This window comes from Uranotaenia lowii, chromosome 3 (genome assembly GCF_029784155.1).
Source record: "Uranotaenia lowii strain MFRU-FL chromosome 3, ASM2978415v1, whole genome shotgun sequence".
NCBI classification, from domain to species: Eukaryota; Metazoa; Arthropoda; class Insecta; order Diptera; family Culicidae; genus Uranotaenia; species Uranotaenia lowii.
Window position 1 is genome coordinate 108,483,961 of NC_073693.1, and position 15,287 is coordinate 108,499,247.

The 15,287-nt window shown below is 34.7% G+C and overlaps 1 protein-coding gene across 3 annotated transcripts in view; it reads left to right on the top strand.

The window, feature by feature from the left end:
* Positions 1-15,287, top strand: part of LOC129757313 (translation initiation factor IF-2-like) — a 451,432-nt gene that overhangs the window by 97,272 nt on the left and 338,873 nt on the right. The gene's annotated exons all lie outside the window — the stretch shown is intronic.

Below are 15,287 nucleotides of genomic sequence, written 5' to 3' on the forward strand. Positions count from 1 at the left end.
CAAAAATATTTTTAAATTAATTTCGAAACATAAGAGTAGTTTTTGACAGTCTCGACATTGATTTACCTTATAAACGCTTATTTTTGTTCATTAGTGAACAAACGGAGTTTAAATCGCTTTTTTAACTAATTGCGGTGCAAATATGAGATATCTGTTTTTTCGCTCTCCGCAAATGTGCTACACTCACAAGTATAACTCAAATGTTACAAATTTGATAATGAAACTGTAATCGCCAAAGCTAAATAACTTCGGTAATTCAATGATTCCAATTTTGTACAATTTGGTTTGCTTTTTGAAAAATATATAAAGTGTCAAATTTCTGTATTTCTCGTCACTGATTTTTTCGCGTGTTACCTACCTATAGACTAAATAACCTTTTATGTTATCTAGTTTCCGACTATCAGTTTTAGTTTCCGATGTCATATACATGTTTCATAAAATTATCACCAGAAAAATATACATTATTTTTAATGTTGTTGTTGTGTGTTTGAATTGGCCTGAGGAACAAAGCCTTATATCGCCAGTGTTTTATTTTTCATTTTCCTACGTTAAACTTGCTCAAAGTTTCCTACACTGGAATATTCGTCTTATGTAAAAATTGTGTCGAAAACAAGCTCCTATCAAAATTGAATGTCTTTACCCTAAAACAAAATAATATCTTAAGGATACAATACACCTCAGGTGAGATGAAAATGAAAAATCTTATTTCGACAAATGCTCAAAAAATCGACATAAGTTTGTTGTAACATGGTGGAATCGATGGGGAATAGTTAAAAAAAATGAATTTTGAACTGGTTTTGGTGTTCAAAACCTCTTCAAAATGTTTTAATTTCGATTCCCCCGATTTGCATCGCGGAAATTTCCTCATATTGTGGGAATCAAATTTAAAACATTTTCAATAGGTTTTAAAATCCGAGACTGGTTCAAAATTTATGTTTTCACTATTCCTCATTGATTCCATCATATTACAAAGCCAGTATTTGTTGTTTTTTGAGTTGTTCATAAAATAAGATTTTTCATTACCATTTAACGTGAAGTGTACCGCGACCTTAACATTCATACGATTAAAATTTAGCTCTGTCTTATTCACGATTTTCTATATTTTCACGAATCTTTAGTTCAAATACCTAGGACATTACTAAAGTTATTTATGTTTTGTATACAAAAAACTATTTTTTCTTAAACATGTGTTTAGATTTGTACAAAAAAATATAACTGCACTTTTAAAATAACTAATTTTTTTTCCTGCAAACTGGAGATTTCAAGTTTTGTAAGATAATTCCCTATTCAAGTTGATCAGCTGATTCTATTTTATTTTATTACACCTCTATACAAATTCTATAAAAAATTAAATTTTTACAGTGGCTCAAAAGAAACACATTATAATTTCAAGATCAAGTTAACCGGAATTGCTTTTCCAAAATTGTTGAAATTGTGGCCAATTCGTTGGATTCGTTCCAAAAATTTATAAAACCCGCAATTTACACGAAAAGACCACAAATTAAAAGACATCAATGTGAATGTCATGATTTCTTGCCGATTAACAAGTTTTGGGAAACAAGTGTTAAAAATTTGGGGGCCTTACATTGATTTTTTTCACTATGATTTTAAATTTAAAAATGAGTATAACAAATATCGGGAAAATCATCTTTTTCAACCGGGAAAAACCTGGGAAAAAACGGGAAAAACTTTGGAATTTCAAAACGAAAAAACGCTAGCAACCCTGTATTATGGTTTGAGACCACTTCCTCTCACTGGAACGGTAGGGGGACAAATGTTCGCATAGCTTGAGAACTGACCGAGCAAATCGTACCAAATTTGACATGAGAGGAAATTTGGGTACGAGGAATGTTTTTTAATTATTATATGAAACCCTATGCTTCTTCTAGTGGAAAGATAGCAAGGGAACAGAGGGTGAGGGAGGGGGGGAGGGTGCTTCCATACTATTTTTTAATGCAAAACTCGAGCACTTATCGAGCAAATGGAACGAAATTTGCAATGAAAGGATATTTGAATATGGGTATGTTTCTATGAATATTTAGTACCACTGCCTGTTTTCAGGGGGAAGAAAAGAAGGAGAGTGGAGGGTTGCTTTATTATTTTTAGCTGAACTCGAAAACTAATCTAGAAAACGGAAATAAATGTGTCTGTTTATTGCATTCGAAATCGAGAAACGATTATATGCATATTCTCCTTCCATTATTGGTGAAGAAGGGAGGGATGAAAGGAGCTCTCATACATTTGTTTAGTATAAAACGAGAACATATCTTACAAATGGAACAAAATTTGACATGGAGAATTATTTGGGACGAGAAATGGTTCTATGATTATCTGAGGCACTACCTTTCTCCCAAGGAGTACATTGGAAGGAAGAAAAGAGAACCCAATACCATTTTAATGGCATAACTAGAGAACTAGTCAAGCAAATGGAATCAAATATGGCATGGGAAGGTATTTGGGTACTAGATTTGTTTCTAAGGTTGTTACAGAACCTTCCACCTTGTAGTGTGGAGAAGGGGTTCCATGTATAGCTTAAAAAAATTTCACCACCGACCAATGGAACGAAAACTGATATGAGAGGGTGTTTTGGGTACAAAAAAATTGACCAGTTGACAGTGGTCCAAAAGGGCCTTAACTGGAACTTTTTTTCTAGTGCTTTTGTCTTCCATTTTAGCTTTTAGGTGTCTTCAGAACTTTTATTCGTTAGAGCGTTCCCAATAACGTGAAAGTATCAGAAATAAGTCACAGCCTACTACGATAAAAATAAATACAATTACTTTGCAATCAAAATACTATGGAAGCCCCCCTATTTCCTTGCTATCTTCTCACTAGAAAGAGGAAGGGGTTTCAGATGAAAAATTAAAAACATTCCTCATACCCAAATTTCCTCTCATGCCAAATTTGGTACAATTTGCTCGGCAAGTTCTCGAGCTATGCAAACATTTGTCCCCCTAGTGAGAAGGAGTGGCCTCAAACCATAATAGGAACCTTCAAATACACCCACCTGCTAAGATTTAAGCAAATCGGTTAAGGACTTCTAAAGACAGATAGACAGACAGAAATCCATTTTTAAATATATTTATTATTAAAGGTATACGCAAAGATTATCTCTATTTTCACCGAATTCAACTTAAGTTCTAGTTTTTTTTATATTGACATTGAATCTAACAGAAAAGGTTAGATAATCAGCGAACATTTCTTATAGAATATTAGGACTTAAGTATGGCCCGTGCGAAGAACCTGTTCATAGGAGGGAGGGGGGGGGGGGGGTGGACTTTGAAATTCAAATTTAAATAGAAATAATAAAAATACTAAATATGCACACAATTGACCATAACACATACTCGCAAAAACTATAAATGGTGTTCCTTATTTTGATAAGAAATTTGCTTGAATTAAATTTGAAGCAGTGCGGTTAACGAATTTTAAATCAATATTTTTGATCCGCCAGAAAATTAATACAAATTAAATTTCAAATAAAACCAGTATTCAAAGCTTCGGAAATGAGAGTCAGTGCACAGAAAAAGAACACATAAAAAATAACCATATTTCAAAAGAATTAAATACTTATTCTAGTATAATGCAGATGAGGCTAGAATTGAAACATGATTCAAATTGATTATCAAAATGATAATATTCGATAATAATTAATCAACTTAATTTACATTCATTTTCTGTTCAACTGAAGGGTTGATTTAAAAAAATCGGTGGAATATTATAAATTTAGAGAAAATATTCAACCAAGATTTAAAATGTGAATTCTCGATTTTGAACTGAAGTGAATTTGTTAAAAAAACATACATAGTTTTATTAAATTTAAAAAAAAAACAAGAAAATGTTGAATTATATTTTAAGAGTGTCCGTGATCAAAGTCAGAGATAGAATCATTTTTAAATATTCAAATTCTACATCCAAAAAAGCTAGAATTTAAACTTGATTTATTTATATAATTTAACTTTGTATATTTCAGTCCAATATTGAAAGCTTTTACTGACAAAATATGGGTTGAGCAATTTGATTACTTGAATCTGTAAGAAGAAATTGATAAAAATAAAAATGATGAGTAATAAGTCAATTCAAAGTTGCTAATTTAAAGTAAGCTTTAAAGTTGCTACTTTGAATCATTTTTCAAATTTTTCATGGATTAAATAGAAAACATTGATTGATAAAAAACAAAATTTAAAATATTAAAATTCAATGGTACGTTTGTAAATTTTCCGGAGCAAATTTTTAAGTTCAAAATATCAAACTTCAAATTTTTAATTAAAACATTGGGTCTTGGGAAGAACAAATGGTACAAACAGTGTTTTTCTTATTAAAAATTTGGCTTATCATTCAATTAAAAAAAAAAGATCCTGAATCTGTTTGTTATCCTCCATACAATCTAGGAATAATATTTTGCCTAGATATTCTGATTTCAAAGATTGAACGATTTAAAAAGCTAAATTCTATTCTTGAATTTAAAACCTTAAAGTATGATAATAAAAGATTAAATTCCATTTAACAGGTTTGTTGAAGACTACAATAAAATTATACTTGGGCATTAAGAAAATTGATAATTTAATTTGGTTTGAAAAGTCTCTCCAAATCCGTTAAAATTCCCGTATTTTATAAAATTGGGGAAAGTTAGCAGAATCGACATAAGGAGAATACAGAAATGAAAATTCCCCTCCCTGCCTGGGTAAGGTTGACCCTTTTCTCCAAATTCTCTGGATGTAAAACACACTCCTGCAGTATAGCCAGGCGTTGGCCTGGAAAGCCGTAGATTCCGGGTTCTAATCTTGTGCATCAACATTTTCCAAATAAGAAGATTTTTAATTTTTTTCAACTTCTCTGACTGTTAACCTTTCCTGATAGACTCATTTCCAATATTTCATTGTGTAATCCTAGCTTATACAAATATCATTCTATTATGGTGCGACACGCTTGATCAACTTGCTGTTGGTCCATTCAACCGAACTTGCTTCAGCAGTTCCAATTCGTTTGGTGCAATTCTTTTGACTGTACTTGAAAGGACCACCATCGTGCTTCGAAAAATAATGCCAACTGGTTTAGTACTCAATACCCTACATTTTTTCCTTTGACTTTAACCGCTTATTTCCATCAAGAACTTCCCCACTAAAGTAGGAAAAAATAGAGTCCCCAACAAGTTATTGCCAAGAATTACTCGCTTCGATTTTGCTTTCAATTGGACCGGGTACATTTTATGGCTCTCACTCTAAAAATAGCCGAACTTAAATAATACACATGAGTTGTGCAGACTTTGATTTTTTTTTTGTTACGTTTCCCGGAGGTCGTAAGACTTTTTACAATCAAGCCTAAAGGTTTGTGTGGGTCTTTAGTAAGTCCACAAAACATAAAATGATGTAAACATGATGAAGGGCCCTGCTTGATGAACCAGAACACCCACGCAGCACCGAAAATTACTTCGCCTAACGAAACTAATAAAACTTGACTTTTATGCGAAGGCTTACATCATTTTCAGGACGAATGCTTGCTGATGAGGGCTATCTCAGATTCTTGCACTCGTACAGACAAATGTTTGGTTTGTGTGGGCTAAAACTGTTCTTTTTTTTAGACCTTCCAGCAATGTAATATGTTTTGAGTACGGTCTTCAATAAGAGGATTCATAATTGTCATATCATGATGACCTTATCAAACCACAGACTACACCTCATTCACAGAAGTTCAAATTGAAAATAGAAATATCATGAGGACCATGTAAGAAATCAAAATATATTTGCAGTACTTTCTCGTAGTATATTTGAGATAGGTTATTCGATGACATTTTTGTAAATTGTAAGTTCAGCATTTTCATTCCAATAATAATGTCATCATATTCAAAACAAAAACTGCTCTAAGCAGTCCAAAATAAAAAGATGGCCTTCAATTTATGACGTTTGTTTCGCGTTGGACCATAACTTTTTCTAGTGTCTTCATACCCAAATATCGAAAAACACCATCAGTCCGAGAGCCAGCGTATCTGTTTTTCGCATTTTTCTTGTTTATTAACTGTGTTTCTCTCTTTCGACGTCATTCGTCCATCAGAACCGGCCTTCATTCTTTTGAAGTTCCAACGCGCCGAGACTGGGGAATAAATTTTGTGGTGTCATTTTTCGGGGTGCTGTTGTTTAAATCATTGCATTATTTCCGAGCTTCCTCGGTTTGTTTACACTTGACAAATAGCCAGCACTGTTACAATGATGTTGTTTGGCGTTTGTAATGGCGTTGGACATTAAATTACACTTCTTTTGAGGATATCATACGGATGGGATATAAGAGAAAACTTACTATTTCTAACTCTATTTTAAGCTTATTTTAAACTCTATTCTTTGGCAAAATTGACCCTCAGCTTACATAGAGTAACTTCCATGATGACGCTCAACCAGAACTTTTTTATAAAGTCTGCTTCATTTAATATTGGAACACAAACAATTGCTTGTAGTTCAGTCATTTATTAACGAATTCATAATTTGTTTTTCATACAAATGTAGCATTTTCTTTACTCTTTCATAAAAAAAAATTAAAAAAATTATTCATTGCTGTTTCGAAGAAATTCTCGTACTTTTCCCGTAATACGGTACATTAGGCGGCGCACACCCTTTTCGTCCACCGTTTTGGCGATTTGATTCCACCAGTTCTTCATTTGAGTCATGTTCCTAACAAGTTTTCCCTTTGCCTTAAGCCTCCGCTTCGTGATTGCCCAGTATTTCTCTATCGGCCGGAACTGTTTGGGGCAGTTTGGGGGGTTGAGGTCCTTGGGTATTACGCTGACCCCGTTCGTTGCGTACCATTCCATAACCGTTTTGCTGTAATGGCAGCTTGCGAGGTCCGGCCAAAACATTACTGGACGGTCGTGGGCACGAATAAACGGCAGAATCCGTTTCTGTAGGCACTCTTTTTTGTAGACTTCTGATGTCATTGTCTTGTCAGTGAGAAAGACTTTGGTTTTCTGTCCACAACTGCATATCCCCTGCCAAATCATGTACTTGCGGGCGAATTTATCCGCAAACACGAACTTGAAATTTTGCAGGTACATCCCCCCGAGCCGTCGCCAAATAAAATTTTTGACCTGGGATTCGCCCAAAGTCCGCCTTCACGTAGGTCTCATCGTCCATCAGAATACATCCGTCGAACTTGGTCAGCACTTGGTCGTACAGCTTTCGAGCACGGATTCTGGCCACATTGTTTTGCTTCAGCGTCCGATTTGCCTGTTTGCTGGCTCGGAATGACCTTATTGAAAGATTGGGATTCCTCTTGACGGCCTTGATGACTTTTCCAAGCAGTTTCCGGTCGACAGTTCCACTCCGACGCTTCGAATGCGGCTTCCGAGCCGTCGTCAATGTTTCCTTGTACTGCTTGATAACACGCCATACGGTATTTCTGGGCATTTTAAGCTGTTTAGCTAGCTTCGATGCCGACAACAATGGATTTTGAAGAAAACTGTGCACAATTTGATCTCTCCGTTCGGCTTCCATGGCGGTTGTTTACAAAATGCTATCGTTTGGTGTTATGACATAAATACATGGTGAAAGGTAATGAATTTCCCGACACGTGGGTGAAAAAAGTTTCCAAATCCGTCCACTAGGAGCGCCACAATGAGCAAAAGAATTTGTTCCAATATTAAATGAAGCAGACTTTATTCACAATCAGGTAGAAAAAAGATGCAGCAACACGAGTAATTAAGTGGTTTTATAAGTTTTCTCATAAAATTTTACCTTTTTAATTGCTGCCGTTAAGATAAATTCAAAGCAAAACAAAAATTTAAAACACTTTATATGAAAAGTTAAAGTAGCACCTTTCACATGTGAAAAGCATCTCGGAAGAAATTGAGCAATAAGCACTTTATTATATAAACTTCTAAGTAACTTAATTATTCGGAATTAATTCATTAACAGCTATGCAGAAATCAAATATACAGAAACCACCAACTGGAAGTAAAACTTTACTTGAAGTTGACATTCATAAATCAGTAATTCAACAGTGAAAATATTTTGTTTCGTTTTTTTAACAGAATAATACTGTGATTAAAAACTTTTCCATTTAAATTTTAATCATGTTGACTTGAACAAGAAGAGCCAAAGGTGTTTTCTGAGAGCAATTCCAATTTGGGATGTCAGATGAACCTTTGACGTTGAAGTTTGTAATTAGGGAAAATGCAAACTAAAAAGTGAAAATTTTCGATGATTTTAAAAATATAGCTATAGCTTCAAAGTTAGTAGAATGAATTTTAAGGCTTCTTCAAGTATTCCACACATTTTTTGAAAAAAAATGATAACTACTAAGCGGTAAATTTAGATTCAAAAACTGGTGTTTTTCTTGCCATTCAAAGACACATTAATATTTTAGAAGTTTTCAATGAAAAAGTGATATTTCCACAATAATTTACGTTCGCAATAATTGTTGAAGACATTTGTAAGCTTAATTTATGAAGATCTGTTTCAGAAAGCCGTCTTAAAAGGAAAACAACTGGCTGAAAAAAATGGAATTTAATCCTGTTCTCTGTTAACCAAAGAAACAAATTTGAAGGTTTGTTTCTGGAATCATCGGAATGTTTGTGCTGTTTATTGTACTGGAAGATGATTTTAAATTATTTAGACTTTTTATAGACTTATTCATACTCATAACAAAATTTTGCCCAATAATTATTAAAAAATAACATGAGTACCGTCAACTGGGGCATCACACTTTTCAACTTCAATGGCTTTTAAAAACATAATGTCCACAGATAGTCATACCACTTGTAAATAAAAAGTTTTAAGGTTGATTGGACATCAAATTGACGTAGTTAGAAAAATTATTGATTTCAATAGTTATTTTTAAATTTACAAAAATATGTGATTTTAACCCTAATTAGAAAAAAGGAGTAAGCTGCAACCAACTTTGTTTTTAATGAAAAATAAAATGAAATCTACAGATGTACCGAATAGTGGTTTTCGTTGAACGGCCGACCTTTTCAACTATTCGGTGAAACGAATATTCGGTCGAATTTGCTGTCGAGTTTTTAAGAAAAAACGATAGAAATTATTTCATTTTCCTCATATTACTTCCATTGCCACTCATGATTTAGAGTCGATTTTTTTCAACCAAATGAATAATGTATAAGATCTTCTTCAAGAATAGGTCTAGGCGGAAAAGTAGCCTATTTCCACCCTCGCAAGGAAAATGCAAATCATTTGTATGGGGAAAATTTCATGATCGAGCACACCGTACAGCGAACGAAACACCAAGCGTCTCCACCAACACTAGTATTGAAATTCGAAACACACATGAAATTGTAAAACTAACACACGACAGTAGAGGCCGAAATAAAAAGGATTCAATGAATGTACCTAACTAAATCGTCTCAGGTATTTTGAACCGAAAACACTAGCGTGGGGATGATGACATGATTGGGGCATTGGAAAGGGGGTCACAAATCGCGAATCCAATCACGGTCTCTTTACATTCTTCAGCAAGTTAAGGGGGTGGGAATTCGTCCGTTAGTTTTCAGAATTCTCCAGTTCGACTTTTTAGCGAATAAGGAATAACTCCTCTTTCCGTGATTTTGCAGGTTGTTCTCGTCTTCGGGGTGGATTTGAATTCGAAGCCGAAGTACGGATCCCTTTTCAGAGACCCTTATGCTTCTTTCCCAAAAAAGGGAACCAAAAAGGCGCTCACTTCCGAGTCCCATTCAGCTGAGCAAACCAAGACTAGGTGGGTGGTCTTCCGTAAAGTAGTGGCGCTTAAGCCATCTGCTAACGAAACGGAAGTGTGTCGGGGCTCTCGTAATATTTGGCGCCCAACGTGGAGTACATGTACATGTAACTGCACATGTCACATTTCAATAGCTACAAAAAGGGTTGGTCATGAAGATTATTCCCAATTTTTTAGTTATAAGTCAATTTAAAAAAAAAGCTCAAGGCTTAGTACATTGTTAAAAAATAAGGATATGAATTAATTGCGAGTATAAAACTGTAAATATGAAACGGTCTCACCCGATTTCACCGATTCAACATTCATGATCCGCTGCTTCTTCGGGACCCAAAATCTTTCGTCACTCAGCAAAAACCCGGGAGGTTAATCCTGAATCTTAAGTTTGTCTTGGATTGGCAATCCAGAGCGTTGCTGATTCTTCTGCTTCTCCAATTCAGTCCTGGTATTGGTATTATAACACCTGCGGTTAAGATACTACTGGCCTTCGATGAAACTTGATTTCATTGTATGGGTCTCCTGATATAATCAATTCGTATCGCCGATTTAAACAAAAGTTTCGAATTTTAATTTTCATCCTTTTAGTTTTTCATTCTTGCTGATTGATGTTTTCCTCTTCAAAATTTCCCGTAAAAAGATAATCTCTGTTGGCAATAACTGTAACGACATCATTTGTTGCTTTTAGGGCCTATATCACCAAAGAGAATGGGTTCCTGTGAAATCTGGGTCAAAACACGTCGAATCAGGTAACAAGCAATTTTAAATTAGAACTAATTAGATGAAAGTCGAAGTTGACCAAGACCTCTTCAAAATAGTTGTTAAATTGACGATGATCTTTAACCTTAAACATACCATACTATAAACCACCTGGTCGGGTAATTCAGGACGACCTTTTTTAATAAAAAAAAGGGCAAATCTGGACAAAATCCAGGACAAAAACATACAAGAGGAAAGTGAAAGCAAATAACTTGAATTTTAATGTTTTCATTGCATCAAAGCAGCACTATTAAAATCGTATTGTGTAAATCGTAAATTTATGTTCATTTTGATATTGTTAAAATTCGTTTTTGAACACAACATCTTAAAATTTCCAAATTAAATTGGAGTTTTTTATTTGATTTAGCAAATAATTTGAACAAAGCCCGGCATCTCGTCCCGATTTGACATATCTCGAATTCCTCATTGGGTTTGTGAGCAAACCTAGACATTTCTAGGAAAGGTGGAATAAACGAAAATCAAAGTATAATGCGATACTTGTCAGCATTCTCCTGTACGATCTACTGGGAAAGATTCATGCATGGATATATCTTAGATGTTCAACTGGAAGCATAAGTTTTTTTTTGTATATTTTATAAACAAGCCAAAAACATTTGAAAAATTCGATAACGCGAAAGAGAGAGAGAGAGAGAGAGAGAGAGAGAGAGAGAGAGAGAGAGAGAGAGAGAGAACTGCGTTATGGGACTTTTGGTTGCTTAGGTTTGCATGAATAATATACTGATAATTAATCTGAAATGTGGCTCCAGAGAGAGTTGGTACGAAAATGTTCAAATCGACTACCCACTTAGGATAGACCGTTTAGAATTTCTCTCTGGAGCCACTATTTGAATTTAAATATCAATAGAGTCTATTGGGGCTCGTCAAATCTTACCGTTAAGCTTGAAGTGGAAGCGAACTTGACTGCGTCGAGGTCAACGACCTGTAAAGATTCTCCGATAACTGTTCTTGTACACGATATTTGGGGAAATCGTCGTTCTAGTATAACTGGTTTGAGGTTTCTTCGGGAAGTATCCATTAAAATAACCGTTTAAAGGAAACTAGCACACTTTTGTTTTTATTTTACAAAACTCGATATATTGGGAGAAAAATAACAGATTTTGGGTCTTTTTTCATTGCTATCTTCTAGGCACCGATCTTCCTATTGTGAGCAAGTAACTCAAGGGAGCAGTTAATTTGTAAGAAGCTCTGGTGGGTTTGGCCGATAAAATATAAAAAATAGCATCGATTCTTTACAGTATCAAATATAAATATTTTTGAGACTTTTAATTTAATTTGCAGCTTATTTGATACTTCAATTTCACTAACCGGTAAATTTCATATTTTTAGTTTTTTTACCAACATTAAGGAGCTTCTAATTTAAAATCTGATTACACGTCATAAAAATGGTTGGGTTTTTGTCTGTCAACTGATAAAGGGTGATGCGGTCAAAATTTGGTCAAGGGAAAACGCGTGTAAATCGGTGAAATCGTATATTTAAAAAATCAATTTAAATTTCTTTTTCAAGTTTAATTAGTATAAAATTCAGGAAAAATATTCAGTTAGGCTTCTGCTTTTCCAAATCCGAATTGCCGGGCCTTACGCTTAACCCCTGCCATCAGATTTTGTACAGCCACCTTGTCCACCTTCTTCGCCGCAGAAAGCCAGTTTGCCTTGAACTGCTGCTTGTCCTTAGCAGTTTTTTTTTGTCTTCTTTAGGTTCCGCTTGACAATAGCCCAGTATTTCTCAATTGGGCGGAACTCTGGCGTGTTGGGAGGGTTTTTTCCTTGGGAACCACCTGCACGTTGTTGGCGGCGTACCACTCCATGGCCTTTTTACCGTAAAGGCAAGATGCCAAATCCGGCCAAAACAGTACGGAACAACCGTGTTTCTTCAGGAAAGGCAGCAGACGTTTATTCAAACACCCTTTCACGTAAATTTCTTGGTTGACAGTCCCGGAAGCTATGAAAATGCTGCTTTTCAAGCCACAGGTACAGATGGCTTGCCAAACCAGATATTTCTTCGCGAACTTTGACAGTTTCATGTGCTTGAAAATATCTGCTACCTTTCCCCTTCTTTTTGCCGTATAAAACTCCTGTCCCGGAAGCTGTTTGTAGTCGGCTTTGACGTAGGTTTCGTCGTCCATTACCACGCAGTCAAACTTCGTCAGCATCGTCGTTTACAACCTCCGGGATCGCGCTTTGGCCGTCGTATTTTGCTTATCATCGCGATTTGGAGTCACTACCTTCTTGTAAGTCGATAGTCCGGCTCGTTTTTTGGCTCGATGCACGGTTGTAGACGATACACCCAGCTTATTTGCGGCATCTCGGAGAGAGAGGTTAGGGTTTCGCTTGAAACAACCGGCAACTCTCTTTGTCGTCTCAGCGGCTTCCGGTTTTCGATTTCCCCCCGATCCTGGCTGTCGACAAACGACACCTTCAAAATGAGGGGTGTTCAGGTTTTTGAAATGCAATATTGAAAGAAGTACGTCAAGTTGATATTGACCAAATTTTGACCGTATCACCCTTTATTTTGAATCCATGAGTTAGAAAAACATATAGTTGTTCAAAAAACTCAAGAGTTTATCTAGTACCTGCTAACTTTCTGAACATTTTAAATTAATAATATTTTAGAAAAAAAAAATATTCCAAGGAATATTCGGCACATTTCATGTCAAAATAGTGTTTTCTTTACCTGTCTATTCTTTGGTATATAACAAAGTCATCAGCAAAGATTCAATGCATTCATTTTCACTTTTGGTCACAACATGGTATTTGAAACTGTTCAATAATGAACTTAGCAAAATAGTGTTGTTCCAAGAATCTGATATTGATTGATTCAATATACATTTTACAATTTTTGGAAACATATTTTGATTATTCATTTTGAACAGAAATTCTAAAAAATTTCTTTACAGTTTTTTATATCTTTGAGAATTTCGACAATGCTCTAACAAACTGTGGTTTGACATGTTCTATGGGGCCAAAAATTTGTAAAATATAGGATGATTTCCAACCAGTGTTTTAATGCTGCATCTGTTGCATCTAATGCTAATATGATTGAATACAAACGTGGCTCCAGAGAGCAAAACTACATAAAGTTAATTAGAAAACATAAGGTTTTACCTCCACAATTGATTTATTACAAAAGGTAATAAAATACACATTTTTTCGAAACTCAAAATATTGAAAAGCTGATTTTGAATCATTTGAGGGCATTGATCCAATATAAGCAATAATTTGTTTTTTTTTTATCAGCTCTTAATTTCGAGATAACTTTTGAGAATTGGAGAATATTCATCAAATAAATTTGTGATCTTTTAGGTTTAGGTTTTTTAGGTTTGAGGTTCCGAAGTTAATGTTCAATGATCAACTGTCACATTAGTTCAATGACTAACTTTCTTGAAAAGCGCAAGTGACTTCGGAGAAAAAATTAATGGAAGTTTTCTTTTTGTCAAACTCAAAATAAAATTTGAGCCAAACTGAAACTGTGATATTTTTTTTGCGTAATTCAAATCGCTATGCAGACTGCAACAAGTTGTTAATTGGGTTAAAATCTTGTCTATCAATTTCTCAAAGACTTTATTGTCAAATAATATAGGAATAGTTGTGATATTATCTATTCAAATCATATTTTTTTTTAAATTTTTTTTTATTTTGAAACTTAAATAACTGGGCAAAAATCCTTGATTGAAAAAAGAAGGAAAAGCCGATTCATAATCTGTTTTTTATTTTTATGTAGGTTTATAAGTTTGTCAGTTTTAAAATATCGAATTTGCTCAAAACTCATCCACTTCAGAATTTCTACCAGCCATATTATCAAAACTAGAGGTGTTACAAAACATTTGACGAATAGTTTAAATTAAGCAAAAACCTTTCAAAATCATTCATTTTTAAATCTTCGATGAATAAAAAACGAAGGTGTTTGGTCCCACTTAAACATTTATATTAAAACTCTCTGGAGCCACTTTTCAGAGGAAAATTCAGCTACTTTTTTCGTTAAAATTCCTCAAAACAGTAGAAAGTTTGTTGGTCCACCAACTTTGAACCGCGAAATTAAACCAATCAGCGACGTTCAATGAAACGGTCGTAACAACTGTCCAGGAAAAATACATGACCTGGGGGTGTTGATTTATTATCAAGATATTGTTCGTGAGGGTTTTTGTTTCGATATATTGTGCCACATTATTTCGATTTGTGTGAGTGTGTAAGGGGTTCCTTTTTTGGATTGAATCTCTTATAGCTTCTGGGCGGTTTGTAAACGTATGTATGTATGTGTAGATTGTCTGCCAGTAATAACTGGCCCATAAAACCTCATTTAAGTGCCACCCAGGCAGCCGTTCCTGTTTTGTTTCGTTTCGTTTCTGGGGGTAGCGCATTTCATAAAGCAAATTTAATTTGGAGAGCACTCGTATTTAGTTATTTGTGCGGACATTTTTGCCCTCCCGGGCCTCGCGATTGAATTGGTGCGGGGCCTATTTGCCATCATCGGTTATTAGCTTTTCATAGTCTGGATTTGCAATAAATACTCTTGATTATGTTTATTTACGGTAGTTACTGTTGCTAGACGGCTAGAGCCATAAACGACTGACAGCCTTCCGTGAAAATTGTGATGATGCACGCTAGGTGCAATCGATTTTATTTTACCGAATAAAACACGAAAACGTAAACAAAAAAAAAAAAATTGGAGTTTCAAAGTTTTAAAATAGTCCTAATATTCATTCTAAAAAAATTGTTATGAGTGAATCTACTTAATGAAAACCAAACTAGCACAATTTTACTGTGCTCGTTTAGCTCATCGATTTTTTCACCGTTTGCATAAAACAGACCATCATAAATAT